Below are 15,274 nucleotides of genomic sequence, written 5' to 3'. Positions count from 1 at the left end.
CAGTGCTATTGCTGGGTCATAGGGTAGGTCTAGTTTTAATTTTCTGAGGAACCTCCACACTGCTTTCCAGAGCGGCTGCACCAATTTGCATTCCCACCAACAGTGCAAGAGGGTTCCCGTTTCTCCACATCCTCTCCAGCATCTATAGTCTCCTGATTTGTTCATTTTGGCCACTCTGACTGGCGTGAGGTGATACCTGAGTGTGGTTTTGATTTGTATTTCCCTGATAAGGAGCGACGCTGAACATCTTTTCATGTGCCTGTTGGCCATCCGGATGTCTTCTTTAGAGAAGTGTCTATTCATGTTTTCTGCCCATTTCTTCACTGGGTTATTTGTTTTCCGGGTGTGGAGTTTGGTGAGCTCTTTATAGATTTTGGATACTAGCCCTTTGTCCGATATGTCATTTGCGAATATCTTTTCCCATTCCGTTGGTTGCCTTTTAGTTTTGTTGGTTGTTTCCTTTGCTGTGCAGAAGCTTTTTATCTTCATAAGGTCCCAGTAATTCACTTTTGCTTTTAATTCCCTTGCCTTTGGAGATGTGTCGAGTAAGAGATTGCTACGGCTGAGGTCAGAGAGGTCTTTTCCTGCTTTCTCCTCTAAGGTTTTGATGGTTTCCTGTCTCACATTTAGGTCCTTGATCCATTTTGAGTTTATTTTTGTGAATGGTGTGAGAAAGTGGTCTAGTTTCAACCTTCTGCATGTTGCTGTCCAGTTCTCCCAGCACCCTTTGTTAAAGAGGCTGTCTTTTTTCCATTGGATGTTCTTTCCTGCTTTGTCAAAGATGAGTTGGCCATACGTTTGTGGGTCTAGTTCTGGGGTTTCTATTCTATTCCATTGGTCTATGTGTCTGTTTTGGTGCCAATACCATGCTGTCTTGATGATGACAGCTTTGTAGTAGAGGCTAAAGTCTGGGATTGTGATGCCTCCTGCTTTGGTCTTCTTCTTCAAAATTCCTTTGGCTATTCGGGGCCTTTTGTGGTTCCATATGAATTTTAGGATGGCTTGTTCTAGTTTCGAGAAGAATGCTGGTGCAATTTTGATTGGGATTGCATTGAATGTGTAGATAGCTTTGGGTAGTATTGACATTTTGACAATATTTATTTTTCCAATCCATGAGCAGGGAATGTCTTTCCATTTCGTTAAATCTTCTTCAATTTCCTTCATAAGCTTTCTATAATTTTCAGCATACAGATCCTTTACATCTTTGGTTAGATTTATTCCTAGGTATTTTATGCTTCTTGGTGCAATTGTGAATGGGATCAGTTTCTTTATTTGTCTTTCTGTTGCTTCATTGTTAGTGTATAAGAATGCAACTGATTTCTGTACATTGATTTTGTATCCTGCAACTTTGCTGAATTCCTGTATCAGTTCTAGCAGACTTTTGGTGGAGTCTATCGGATTTTCCATGTATAATGTCATCTGCAAAAAGCGAAAGCTTGACTTCATCTTTGCCAATTTTGATGCCTTTGATTTCCTTTTGTTGTCTGATTGCTGATGCTAGAACTTCCAGCACTATGTTAAACAGCAGCGGTGAGAGTGGGCATCCTTGTCGTGTTCCTGATCTCAGGGAAAAAGCTCTCAGTTTTTCCCCGTTGAGGATGATGTTAGCTGTGGGCTTTTCATAAATGGCTTTTATGACCTTTAAGTATGTTCCTTCTATCCCGACTTTCTCAAGGGTTTTTATTAAGAAAGGGTGCTGGATTTTGTCGAAGGCCTTTTCTGCATCGATTGACAGGATCATATGGTTCTTCTCTTTTTTTTTGTTAATGTGATGTATCACGTTGATTGATTTGCGAATGTTGAACCAGCCCTGCATCCCAGGAATGAATCCCACTTGATCATGGTGAATAATTCTTTTTATATGCCGTTGAATTCGATTTGCTAGTATCTTATTGAGAATTTTTGCATCCATATTCATCAGGGATATTGGCCTGTAGTTCTCTTTTTTTACTGGGTCTCTGTCTGGTTTAGGAATCAAAGTAATACTGGCTTCATAGAATGAGTCTGGAAGTTTTCCTTCACTTTCTATTTCTTGGAATAGCTTGAGAAGGATAGGTATTATCTCTGCTTTAAACGTCTGGTAGAACTCCCCTGGGAAGCCATCTGGTCCTGGACTCTTATTTGTTGGGAGATTTTTGATAACCGATTCAATTTCTTCCCTGGTTATGGGTCTGTTCAAGCTTTCTATTTCCTCCTGATTGAGTTTTGGAAGAGTGTGGGTGTTCAGGAATTTGTCCATTTCTTCCAGGTTGTCCAATTTGTTGGCATATAATTTTTCATAGTATTCCCTGATAATTGTTTGTATCTCTGAGGGATTGGTTGTAATAATTCCATTTTCATTCATGATTTTATCTATTTGGGTCATCTCCCTTTTCTTTTTGAGAAGCCTGGCTAGAGGTTTGTCAATTTTGTTTATTTTTTCAAAAAACCAACTCTTGGTTTCGTTGATCTGCTCTACAGTTTTTTTAGTTTCTATATTGTTTATTTCTGCTCTGATCTTTATTATTTCTCTTCTTCTGCTGGGCTTAGGCTGCCTTTGCTGTTCTGCTTCTAGTTCCTTTAGGTGTGCTGTTAGATTTTGTATTTGGGATTTTTCTTGTTTCTTGAGATAGGCCTGGATTGCAATGTATTTTCCTCTCAGGACTGCCTTTGCTGCGTCCCAAAGCGTTTGGATTGTTGTATTTTCATTTTCGTTTGTTTCCATATATTTTTTAATTTCTTCTCTAATTGTCTGGTTGACCCACTCATTCGTTAGTAGGGTGTTCTTTAACCTCCATGCTTTTGGAGGTTTTCCAGACTTTTTTCTGTGGTTGATTTCAAGCTTCATAGCATTGTGGTCTGAAAGTAAGCATGGTATAATTTCAATTCTTGTAAACTTATGAAGGGCTGTTTTGTGACCCAGTATATGATCTATCTTGGAGAATGTTCCATGTGCACTCGAGAAGAAAGTATATTCTGTTGCTTTGGGATGCAGAGTTCTAAATATATCTGTCAAGTCCATCTGATCCAATGTCTCATTCAGGGCCCTTGTTTCTTTATTGACCGTGTGTCTAGATGATCTATCCATTTCTGTAAGTGGGGTGTTAAAGTCCCCTGCAATTACCACATTCTTATCAATAAGGTTGCTTATGTTTATGAGTAATTGTTTTATATATTTGGGGGCTCCGGTATTCGGTGCATAGACATTTATAATTGTTAGCTCTTCCTGATGGATAGACCCTGTAACTATTATATAATGTCCTTCTTCATCTCTTGTTACAGCCTTTAATTTAAAGTCTAGTTTGTCTGATATAAGTATGGCTACTCCAGCTTTCTTTTGGCTTCCAGTCGCATGATAAATAGTTCTCCATCCCCTCACTCTCAATCTAAAGGTGTCCTCAGGTCTAAAATGAGTCTCTTGTAGACAGCAAATAGATGGGTCTTGTTTTTTTATCCATTCTGATACCCTATGTCTTTTGGTTGGCGCATTTAATCCATTTACATTCAGTGTTATTATAGAAAGATACGGGTTTAGAGTCATTGTGATGTCTGTATGTTTTATGCTTGTAGTGATGTCTCTGGGACTTTGTCTCACAGGGTCCCCCTTAGGATCTCTTGTAGGGCTGGTTTAGTGGTGACAAATTCCTTCAGTTTTTGTTTGTTTGGGAAGACCTTTATCTCTCCTTCTATTCTAAATGACAGACTTGCTGGATAAAGGATTCTCGGCTGCATATTTTTTCTGTCTAGCACCCTGAAAATCTCGTGCCAATTCTTTCTGGCCTGCCAAGTTTCAAAAGAGAGATCAGTCACGAGTCTTATAGGTCTCCCTTTATATGTGAGGGCACGTTTACCCCTTGCTGCTTTCAGAATTTTCTCTTTATCCTTGTATTTTGCCAGTTTCACTATGATATGTCGTGCAGAAGATCGATTCAAGTTACGTCTGAAGGGAGTTCTCTGTGCCTCTTGGATTTCAATGCCTTTTTCCTTCCCCAGTTCAGGGAAGTTCTCAGCTATGATTTCTTCAAGTACCCCTTCAGCACCTTTCCCTCTCTCTTCCTCCTCTGGGATACCAATTATGCGTATATTATTTCTTTTTAGTGTATCACTTAGTTCTCTAATTTTCCCCTCATACTCCTGGATTTTTTTATCTCTCTTTTTCTCAGCTTCCTCTTTTTCCATAACTTTATCTTCTAGTTCACCTATTCTCTCCTCTGCCTCTTCAAGCCGAGCCGTGGTGGTTTCCATTTTGTTATGCATTTCGTTTAAAGCGTTTTTCAGCTCCTCGTGACTGTTCCTTAGTCCCTTGATCTCTGTAGCAAGAGATTCTCTGCTGTCCTGTATACTGTTTTCAAGCCCAGCGATTAATTTTATGACTATTATTCTAAATTCACTTTCTGTTATGTTATTTAAGTCCTTTTTGATCAGCTCATTAGCTGTTGTTATTTCCTGGAGATTCTTCTGAGGGGAATTCTTCTGCTTGGTCATTTTGGATAGTCCCTGGCGTGGTGAGGACCTGCAGGGCACTTCCCCTGTGCTGTGGTGTATAACTGGAGTTGGTGGGCGGGGCCGCAGTCAGACCTGATGTCTGCCCCCAGCCCACCGCTGGGGCCACAGTCAGACTGGTGTGTGCCTTCTCTTCCCCTCTCCTAGGGGCGGGATTCACTGTGGGGTGGTGTGGCTCGTCTGGGCTACTTGCACCCTGCCAGGCTTGTGATGCTGGGGATCTGGCGTATTAGCTGGGGTGGGTAGGCAAGGTGCTTGGGGGCAGGAGGGGCAGGCTTAGATTGCTTCTCCTTAGGTGATCCACTTCAGGAGGGGCCCTGTGGCAGCGGGAGGGAGTCAGATCCGCTGCCGGAGGTTTGGCTCCACAGAAGCGCAGAGTTGGGTGTTTGCGCGGAGGGAGCAAGTTCCCTAGCAGGAACCAGTTCCCTTTGGGATTTCGGCTGGGGGATGGGCGGGGGAGATGGCGCTGGCGAGCACCTTTGTTCCCCACCAAACTGAGCTCTGTTGTCAGGGGGCTCAGCAGCTCTCCCTCCCTTTGTCCTCCAGCCTTCCCGCTTTCTGAGCAGAGCTGTTAACTTATGACCTCCCAGACGCTAAGTTGCGCTTGTTGTGGGAACACAGTCCGTCAGGCCCCTCCGCTTTTGCCAGCCAGACTCGGGGGCTCTGCTTGGCCGGCGAGCCGCCCCTCCGCCCCGGCTCCCTCCCGCCAGTCCGTGGAGCGCGCACCGCCTCGCCGCCCTTCCTACCCTCTTCCGTGGGCCTCTCGTCTGCGTTTGGCTCCGGCGACTCTGTTCTGCTAATCCTCTGGCGGTTTTCTGGGTTATTTAGGCAGATGTAGATGGAATCTAAGTGATCAGCAGGACTGCGGTGAGCCCAGCGTCCTCCTAAGCCGCCATCTTGCCGCAACTCCCCCGAATTATGATACTTTCAACTTACAATGTGTTTACTGGGATATAACTCTACTATAAGTTGAGGAAGATCCGTACATTGAGACAAATGAAAGTGAAAACACAAAATTCCAAAATCTATGAGATATAGTGAAAGCAATGGTAAGAAGGGAATTTACAGCTACAAATGCACACATGGATAAAAGAAGGTCTTAAATCAATAACCTAAGCTTATGCCTTAAGAAAAAGAAAAGCAAATTAAACCTAAAACTGGCAGAGGAAAGAAAACTCACATTATTAAAATCACATATAAAAAAAGGACAATACTACTGATGTTACAGGAATAATAATGCTATGAATATTTATATGCCAACACATTGGCTAACCTAAATGAAGTGGACAAATTCCTAGAAACACACAATACACCAAAACTGAATCATGAAGAGATAACAAATCTGAATAGACCTATAACTTGTAAATAGATTAAAACAGTGGCCAAAACTCCCCCTAGCCCCCACCAAAAAAAAAGAAAAAAAGAAAAGAAAAAGCCTAGAGCCAAATGACTTTACTGTTAAATAGTACCAAACATTTAAAGGATTAACACAAATTATTTTCAAACTTTTCAAAATACTGCAGAGGAAGAAACACTTCCTAACTCATTCTATGAAGCCAGTAATACCTTGACACCCAAACCAGACAGACAATACAAGAAAACTACCAACCAATATTTCTCATAAATATTGTTGCAGAAACCTTCAATAAAATATTAGCCAACTGAATTCAGCAGCATATTAAAAGGATTATGTATCATGATCAAATGAGATTTATCTCCAGAATGTGATAATGGTTCAACATAGGAAAACTGATTCAGTAAAATCAATTACTAGAATGAAGGCGGGGGTTGGGGTGGTGGGGTGGAATATACGATCATCTCAACTAATGCAGGAAAATATTTGGCAAAATTTAACACCCTTTCTTCACTAAAAATAGAACAAACTCAGTAAACCAGGACTATAAGGAAACTTCCGCAATATGGTATGGAAATTCCACACCTAACATCATACTCGGTGGTCAAAGATTACAAGTATTTCCCCCAAGATAAGAACAAAATCTGGATTCCCACTTTCTCCACTTCTATCCAACATAGTACTGGAAGTCCTCAAAAGAGCAAATAGGCAAGAAGAAAAAATAGAAGGCATTAATATTGAAAAGGGAGAAATAAAATTATCTTTGTTTGCACATGACATGACCTTGTATTCCAAACACCCATGCGCGCGCGCGAACACACACACACACACACACACACACACACACACACAAACTGGTAAAGCTAATAAACAAGCAATTCAGCAAAAAACAAACCAATTTTGTGGGACACAAAATTACCACACAAAATTCAGTTGCATTTCTATGCACTAATAATGAAAAATCCAAAATGAAACTAAGGAAACAATTCTATTTACAACAGCAGGAATAATTTGACCAAGGGGGTGAAAGACTGAAAACTATGTAACATTGCTGAAAGAAATTAAAGAAGATGCCAATAAATGACATCCCATGTTCACAGACTAGAAGACTTAATATTGCTAAGATGACAATACTACCTAAAACGATTTTCAGATTCAATGCAATTCCTATCAAAATCCAATGACTTCTTTTTGAAGAAATACAAAAACATATCCTAAAATTCCTATGAAATACCAAGGGATTCCAAATAGCCAAAACAATCTTGGAGAAAAAAGAACAAAGCTGGAGGTCTCATACTTCCTGATTTCAAAACTTACTACAAAGCTACAGTAAGCAACAGTATAGTTCTGGCATAAAGACAGACATATACAACAATGAAACAGAAATGGGAGCCCAGAGATAAACTCTTACATAAATGATCAAATGATTTTTGACAAAGGTGCCAAGAAAGGAGTCTTTTCAATGAAGGGTTTCAGGAAACTGGATATCCACCTTACAAAATTACTCAAAATGGCTCAAAGGCCTAAGTGTAGGAGCTAAAAAACTATAAAACTTTTAGAAGAAAACATAGGAGGAAAGCTGCATGACAATGGATTTGGCAATAATTTCTTAGATGTGACACTAACACACAGGTAACAAAAGAAAAAATAAGTTGAACTTCTAACAAAACTTAAAACTTTTGTGCATCACAAAACACTATCAAACACGGTGAAAAAGAATGAATAACCTGAACAGATTTATATTTATTAAAGAAATTAAAACAATACCAAACAGTTATGAAATAATTCTCTACAATCTCTTCCATAAAATAGAAGCAGAGAGAATACTTCCTAGTTTATTAGATTATACCAGCCTTGTTCCAGCTTTGAGAAGAATGCTGGTGCAATTTTGATTGGGATTGCATTGAATGTGTAGATTGCTTTGGGTAATATTGACATTTTAACAATATTTATTCTTCCAATCCACGAGCACAGAATGTTGTTCCATTTCTTTGTATCTTCTTCAATTTCCTTCATAAGCTTTCTATAGTTTTCAGCATACATCTGTATGCTTTTACATCTTTGGTTAGGTTTATTCCTAGGTATTTTATGATTCTTGGTGCAATTGTGAATGGGATCAGTTTCTTTATTGTCTTTCTGTTGCTTCGTTATTAGTGTATAAAAATGCAACTGATTTCTGTACATTAATTTTGTATCCTGCAACTGCTGAATTCATGTATCAGTTCTAGTAGACTTTTGGTAGAGTCTATCAGGTTTTCCATGTATAATATCATGTCATCTGCAAAAAGTGAAAGCTTGACTTCATCTTTGCCAATTTTGATGCCTTTGATTTCCTTTTGTTGTCTGATTGCTGATGCTAGCACTTCCAACACTATGTGAAACAACAGCGGTGAGAGTGGACATCCCTGTCGTATTCCTGATCTCAGGGGGAAACCTCTCAGTTTTTCCCCATTGAGGATGATATTAGCTGTGGGCTTTTCATAAATGGCTTTTATGATCTTTAAGTATGTTCCTTCTATCCCGACTTTCTCAAGGGTTTTTATTAAGAAAGGATGCTGAGTTTTGTCCAATGCTTTTCCTGCATTGATTGACAGGATCATATGGTTCTTATCTTTTCTTTTATTAATGTGATGTATCACATTGATTGATTTGCGAATGTTGAACCAGCCCTGCAGCCCAGGAATGAATCCCATTTGATCATGGTGAATAATGTTTTTTATATGCTGTTGAATTCGATTTGCTAGTATCTTGTTGAGAATTTTTGCATCCATATTCATCAGGGATATTGGCCTGTAGTTCTCTTTTTTTGCTGGGTCTCTGTCTGGTTTAGGAATCAAAGTAATGCTGGCTTCATAGAATGAGCCTAGAAGTTTTCCTTCCCTTTCTATTTTTTGGAACAGCTTGAGAAGGACAGGTATTATCTCTGCTTTAAATGTCTGATAGAATTCCCCAGGGAAGCCATCTGGTCCTGGACTCTTATTTGTTGGGCAATTTTTGATAACTGATTCAATTTCTTCCCTGGTTATGGGTCTGTTCAAGTTTTCTATTTCTTCCTGTTTGAGTTTTGGAAGTGTGTGGGTGCTTAGGAATTTGTCTATTTCTTCCAGGTTGTCCAGTTTGTTGGCATATAATTTTTCATAGTATTCCCTGATAATTGTATTTCTGATGGGTTGGTTGTAATAATTCCATTTTCATTCATGATTTTATCTATTTGGGTCATCTTCCTTTTCTTTTTGAGAAGCCTGGCTAGAGGTTTAGCAATTTTGTTTATTATTTCAAAAAACCAACTCTTGGTTTCATTGATCTGCTCTATAGGTTTTTTAGATTCTATATTGTTTATTTCTGTTCTGACCAGATTATACCAGCCTTAACCTAATACTAAAACCAGACAAAATAATATTATAAGAAAAGAAAATCATAGACCAATATATTTCATGAACATGGATACAAAAATCTTCAACAAAATATTAACTTAAATCCAACAATGTACTAAAAGAATTAAATGCATCTAAAAGCAGAATAAAAATGTCTGAGGCAAAAACTGATAGAAGGACAAGGAGAAAGAGAAAAATCCATTATTATATAGTTGGAGATTTCAACACCCCTCTATTAGTAATTGACACACCAAGTGAGATCTAGTTATGCATGGCTGGTTCAATATTCTAAATGCAATCCATTATATAAAAAGACTAAAGAAAAAAGATAATTAGACCATATTAATGATTAAGAAAAAGCATTTGATAAAATCTAATACAATTCGTGGTAAAAAAAAAATAACTCTCAAAAATGGGATTATAGGAGATCTTCCTCAACTTGATAAAGAACATGTAAAAACCTACAGCTAACATCATAGAGACAATGCTTCCCTGCTAAGGAATTGGAATGCCATGGATGTTCCATCTCACCATTTCTATTCAACATTGTACTAGAGGTCCTAGTTAATGCAATAAGACGAGAAAAGGAAATAAATGTATGCACACTGGGAAGGGAGAAATAAAACTGTCTTTGCCAACAGATGATGTAATTGTGTATACAGAAAAATCCCAAAGAATCAGTAATCAATAGCATCATCATCATCATCATCATCATCATCATCATCATCTCCTAGACCTAATAAACGATTATATCAAGTTTCAGGATACAAAGTAATATGTAAACATCAATTGCTTTCCTATATACCAGCAATAAGCAATTGGCATTTTTATTAAAAATACAACCACCAGGGGCTCCTGGGTGGCTCAGTCGGTTGAGCATCTGATTCTTGATTTTGGTCATGGGATGGGGCCCTGCATCAAGTTCCCTGCTGAACATGGAGCATGCTTGAGATTCTCTATCTCCTTCTGCCCCTCTCCCCCACTCACACACACACTCTTACTCTCTAAAATTAAAAAAAATTAGGAACACCACTTACATTAGTACCTAATTAATTATCTAAATTTATATGTAATTTAGATATAAATCTAATAAAATAGGTACAAGATCTAAATGAGGAAAACTACAATGCTCTGATAAAAGAAATCAAAGAAAAGCTAAATAAATGAAAAGATAGTCCATATTCATGAATATGAAAACTCAGTATTGTTGGGGCACCTGGGTGGCTCAGTCGGTTGAGCAGCTGACTTCAGCTCAGGTCATGATCTCGCAGTCAGTGAGTTCGAGCCCCGCGTCGGGCTCTGTGCTGACAGCTCAGAGCCTGGAGCCTGTTTCAGATTCTGTGTCTCCCTCTCTCTGACCCTCCCCCGTTCATGCTCTGTCTCTCTCTGTCTCAAAAATAAATAAACGATTGGGGCGCCTGGGTGGCGCAGTCGGTTGAGCGTCCGACTTCAGCCAGGTCACGATCTCGCGGTCCGGGAGTTCGAGCCCCACGTCGGGCTCTGGGCTGATGGCTCGGAGCTTGGAGCCTGTTTCCGATTCTGTGTCTCCCTCTCTCTCTGCCCCTCCCCCGTTCATGCTCTGTCTCTCTCTGTCCCAAAAATAAATAAACGTTGAAAAAAAATTAAAAAAAAAAAATAAATAAATAAACGATAAAAAAAATTAAAAAAAAAAAAAGAAAACTCAGTATTGTTAAGACTAAGTTCTTCCCAACTTGATATATATATGCTATGCCATTCCAATAAAAATCCCAGTAGGATACTTTGTGTTCTGATTCTAAATTGTTTCTGATTCTAAAGTTTATGTGGAAAGGTATATAAACTGGGTCTAAAGTTCATATGGAAAGACAAAAGGCCTGGATTAGCCAGCACAATATTAAAGAGGAATAAATTCAGAGACCCAAAACTACCCGACTTTAAGACCATATAGCTATTATTCAAATTATAGCTACTTTTCAAGACCATATAGTTAAGGTATTTATCTACGGTATTAATTTACTTCAAAGCTACAATAATTAAAACAGTGTGGTATTTGTTAAAAAAAAAAAAGAAAGAAATAGATCAGTCAATGGAACAGAATAGACAGCTTAGAAATAAACGCACATAAATATAGTCACCTGATCTTTGACAAAGGAGCAAAAGTCAACACCATAGACTATAGTTGTAGAAATAGTTCTAGAATAACTGGACATTCATACACACAAAAAATTAATCTAGACACTGGCCTCCCATCTTTGAAAAAAAAAAACTAAAAATGGGTCATAGACTCAAGTGTAAAATACAAAATTATAAAACTTCTACAAGATAACATAGGAGAAAATCTAGGTCACCCTGGGTTTGGCAATGAGTTTTTAGGTATGACACTTAAAGCACAATCGAGGAAAGAAGAAACTGATGAGCTGGATTTCATTAAATTGAAAAACTTCTGCTCTGTAAAAAACACTATTAAGAGAATAAGACAGCAAGCTATAGACTGGTAGAAAATATTTGCAAAACACATACTTGGTAAAGGACTTAAAATTCAAAATATACAAAAAGCACTGAGATATCAACAATAAGAAAACAAATAATCTGATTAAAAAGTAGAACAAAGATCTGAAGGATACCTCACCAAGAAGATATACAGATGATAAGTGATGAAAAGATGCTCAACATATGTCATTAGAGAGTTGCAACTTATGACAACTATGAGATATCACTACACATCTATCAGAATGGCTAAAATCCAAAACACTGACAACACCAATGTTGACAAGGATGTGGAAAAACAGGAACTCTCATTCATTCCTGTCTCAAATAGTACAGCTACTTTTGGAAGACAGTTTGGCAGTTTCCTGCAAAACTAAACAGACTCTTATCTTACAATCTGGTAATTACACTCAGTGGTATTTATCCAAACGATCTGAAAAGTTATATCCCAAAAAAGCTGCAGATGAATTTTTATAAGGGGCTTTATTCAAAATTTCCCAAACCCAAAAGCCAAGATGTTATACAACTGGTAGATGGATAAACCATATGTAGTTTATCAAGATAAAGGAATATTATTCAGTGATAAAAAGATATGAGCTATCAAGTCACAAAAGATATGGAGGAAACAAAAATGTATATTGCTAAGTGAAAGAAGCCAGTTATAAAAGGATTCCAACTATGGGATATTCTGGAAAAAGCAAAGCTATAGAGACATGAAAAGATCAGTAGTTGTTAGCAGTTGTAGGAGAGAAGTGGAGCACAGGGGATTTTTCAGGCAGTGAAACTATGTTGTATAATATTGTAATAGTGAGTAGATGATATTATGCAAGTTTCAAAATGCCCCAAAACTGTACAACACATGGAGTGAAGCCTAATTACATATAGAATTTAGTTAATAATAATGTGTTAGTATCGGCGCATCAATGTAACAAATGTACCACATCAATTCACGATGTTAATAACTAGAGAAACAATCAGTGAGTGATGGTAAGAAAAAATATGTGAGCTCTCTGTACTTTCTGTTCAGTTTTTATATAAACCTAAAATTGCTAAAAAAAAGATTAAGTATATAAAAAATTAAACCCCCAAATGCCCAAGTAACTCATAGAAAGAGTGGAAAAAGAAAATAGAGAAAAGGGGGAGGACAAACAGAAAAAAATTTAATGATGGAAGACTTACCCCTACTATATCAATATTTACATTAAATGTAAATCATCTAATTATAGAAATACAAAGACAGAGATTGACAGAGTGGATTAAAAAGCATGATACATATGTCTCCTGTCTGCAAGAAATTTTCTCCAAATACACCTGTAAGATAGGTTGAAAACAGACAAATGGAAAAAGATACATCATGCAAACACTGGTAAGAAGAAAGCAAGAAAGACTATTTTATAACAAAAAAAAACTAGACTTCAGAAAAAAGAAAATGACCAGAGACAGAAAGAGACATTACATAATGATTAAAGAGCCAATCCCAAAAGAAGACATAGCAGTCCTAAATGTATATGCACAAATGAACAATATGTGAAGCAAATACTGACACAACTGAAGGAAGAAATATACAGATATGCAATATAGTAGAAAAGTTCAACCCTCTGTCAACAACTGAGAACAACTAGATGGAAAATCAGCAAGGATAGCAAAAAGCTCTACAATGCCATCAACCAGTAGAATCTGATAAAAATTTACAGAATACTTTTCCCAACAACAGCAGTTCTTTTCTAGAGTGTACAAAACATACATCAAGTTAGATCACATTCTGGCTATATAACAAACCTCAGTACATTAAAAAAAACCTGAAATCATATAGAATATGTTGTCTGACCATAACAAAATCAAACCAGACATCAGTAATAGAAAGAACACAACAATCCAAAGACTTAGAAACAAATGAACACATGTCTAAATAATCCATGGTCAAAGAATAAGTTTCAAGGAAGATGTAAAAAAAATAACTAAATGAAAATGAAAATGCAACATATAGAAAATGGTGGAACACAGCTAAAGCCATGCTCAGAGGGAAACTTATAGCACTAAGTGCACACATTAGGGAAAAAATAAGTCTCAATCTATAACCTAAATTCCATCTCAAGAACTTAGTTCAAGAAGAGCAAAACAAGTGTAAAACAGAAGGAAATAAATAATAATAATATAAATATAAATTACATATAAATATAATAAATATAATAATAATAAGTCTAAGATAGAAGGAAATAAATAATAAACAGCAGAAATCAATGAAGTGGAAAACAAAAACAATAGAGAAAAATCAATAAAGTGAAAGAGCTAGTCCTTTAAAAAGTCAGTAAAATTGACCAAGCTCTAGCCAGACTGACAAAGAAAAAAGAAGGTACAAATTACTGTTATCAGAAATGAAACAGGAGACCCTGCCAGTATCAAAAGGATAAGAATACTACAAATAATTCTATATATATAAATTTGACAACTTAGAGGAAATGGAACCATTCATCAAAAAATACAAACTATCATACAATCCAGCAATTGCACTTCTGGGCCTTTATCCCAGAGAAAGTAAAACTTACCTTTATACAAAAACCTGTAATGCATGCCCATAGCAACTTTATTCATAATAGCTCAAATTCAAAATAGCTTAATATTCATAATAGATCAAAACTAGAAATGGCCCAGATGTCCTTCAACAAGTAAATAGTTACACAAACTGGTACATCCATCCAATGGAACAACAGCCATTGGTATATACACAGCTTGGATGAATCTGCAGAGAATTATGCTAAGAGAAAAAAATCCAAACCTAAGTGTTACATACTGTATGAATCTATTTATATAATATTCTTTAATTTTTTAAGTTTTTACTTAAATTCCAGTTAATTAACATACAGTGTAATATTAGTTTCAGGTATACAATACAGTGAGTGATTCAACACTTCCTTACAACCCCTAGTGCTTATCATGAGTGCACTCCTTAATCCCCATCTCCTATTTAACACATCCCCCCCCCCGCAACTCCCCTCTGGTAACCATCAGTTTGTCCTCTACAGCTAACAGTCTGTTTCTTGGTTTGCCCCCCCCTTCCCTTTGCTTTTGTTTCTTAAATTCCACATAAGAATGAAATCATATGATATTTGCCTTTCTTTTACTGACTTATTTCACTTGGCATAATACTCTCTAGCTCCATCCATGTTGTTACAAATGGCAACATATATAATATTCTTTTTTAAAAAATATGGAGCACTTCAGGAATTTATGTATCATTTTTGCACATGCTAATCTCTGATCATTCCAATTTTAGTATATGTGCTGCCGAAGTGAGCACTATAATATTCTTGAAATGACAAAATTATAGAGATGGAGAACAGATTAGTAGCTGTCATTGGTTAAAGAGGGGGCATGGTGTGGCTATAAAAAAAGCAACAGGAGAGATCCCTGTAGTAATGGAAGTACTACATGTCTTGATGGTATCAATGTCAACACCCTGGTTGTGATATTGTGCTTTAGTTTTACAAGATGCTGTCATTGGGAGAAATTGGGTGAAAAGTACATGGAAGCCCTCTGTATTATTTCTTATAACTTGTATGTGAATCCATAATAACTTTCCCCCTCCCCAAATTTAACT

At 37.2% G+C, this 15,274-nt stretch overlaps 1 protein-coding gene and 1 pseudogene across 3 annotated transcripts in view; both read right to left on the bottom strand.

Annotated features, from left to right (window-relative positions):
* ARHGEF4 (Rho guanine nucleotide exchange factor 4) overlaps window positions 1–15,274 on the bottom strand; it is a 296,513-nt gene that overhangs the window by 247,339 nt on the left and 33,900 nt on the right. The gene's annotated exons all lie outside the window — the stretch shown is intronic.
* LOC122482309 lies at window positions 14,879–14,974 on the bottom strand (annotated as a pseudogene).

This window comes from Prionailurus bengalensis, chromosome C1, assembly GCF_016509475.1.
Source record: "Prionailurus bengalensis isolate Pbe53 chromosome C1, Fcat_Pben_1.1_paternal_pri, whole genome shotgun sequence".
NCBI lineage: Eukaryota > Metazoa > Chordata > Mammalia > Carnivora > Felidae > Prionailurus > Prionailurus bengalensis.
The sequence above is the reverse complement of the archived record's forward strand: the minus strand, read 5'-3'. Positions and strand labels throughout refer to the sequence as shown.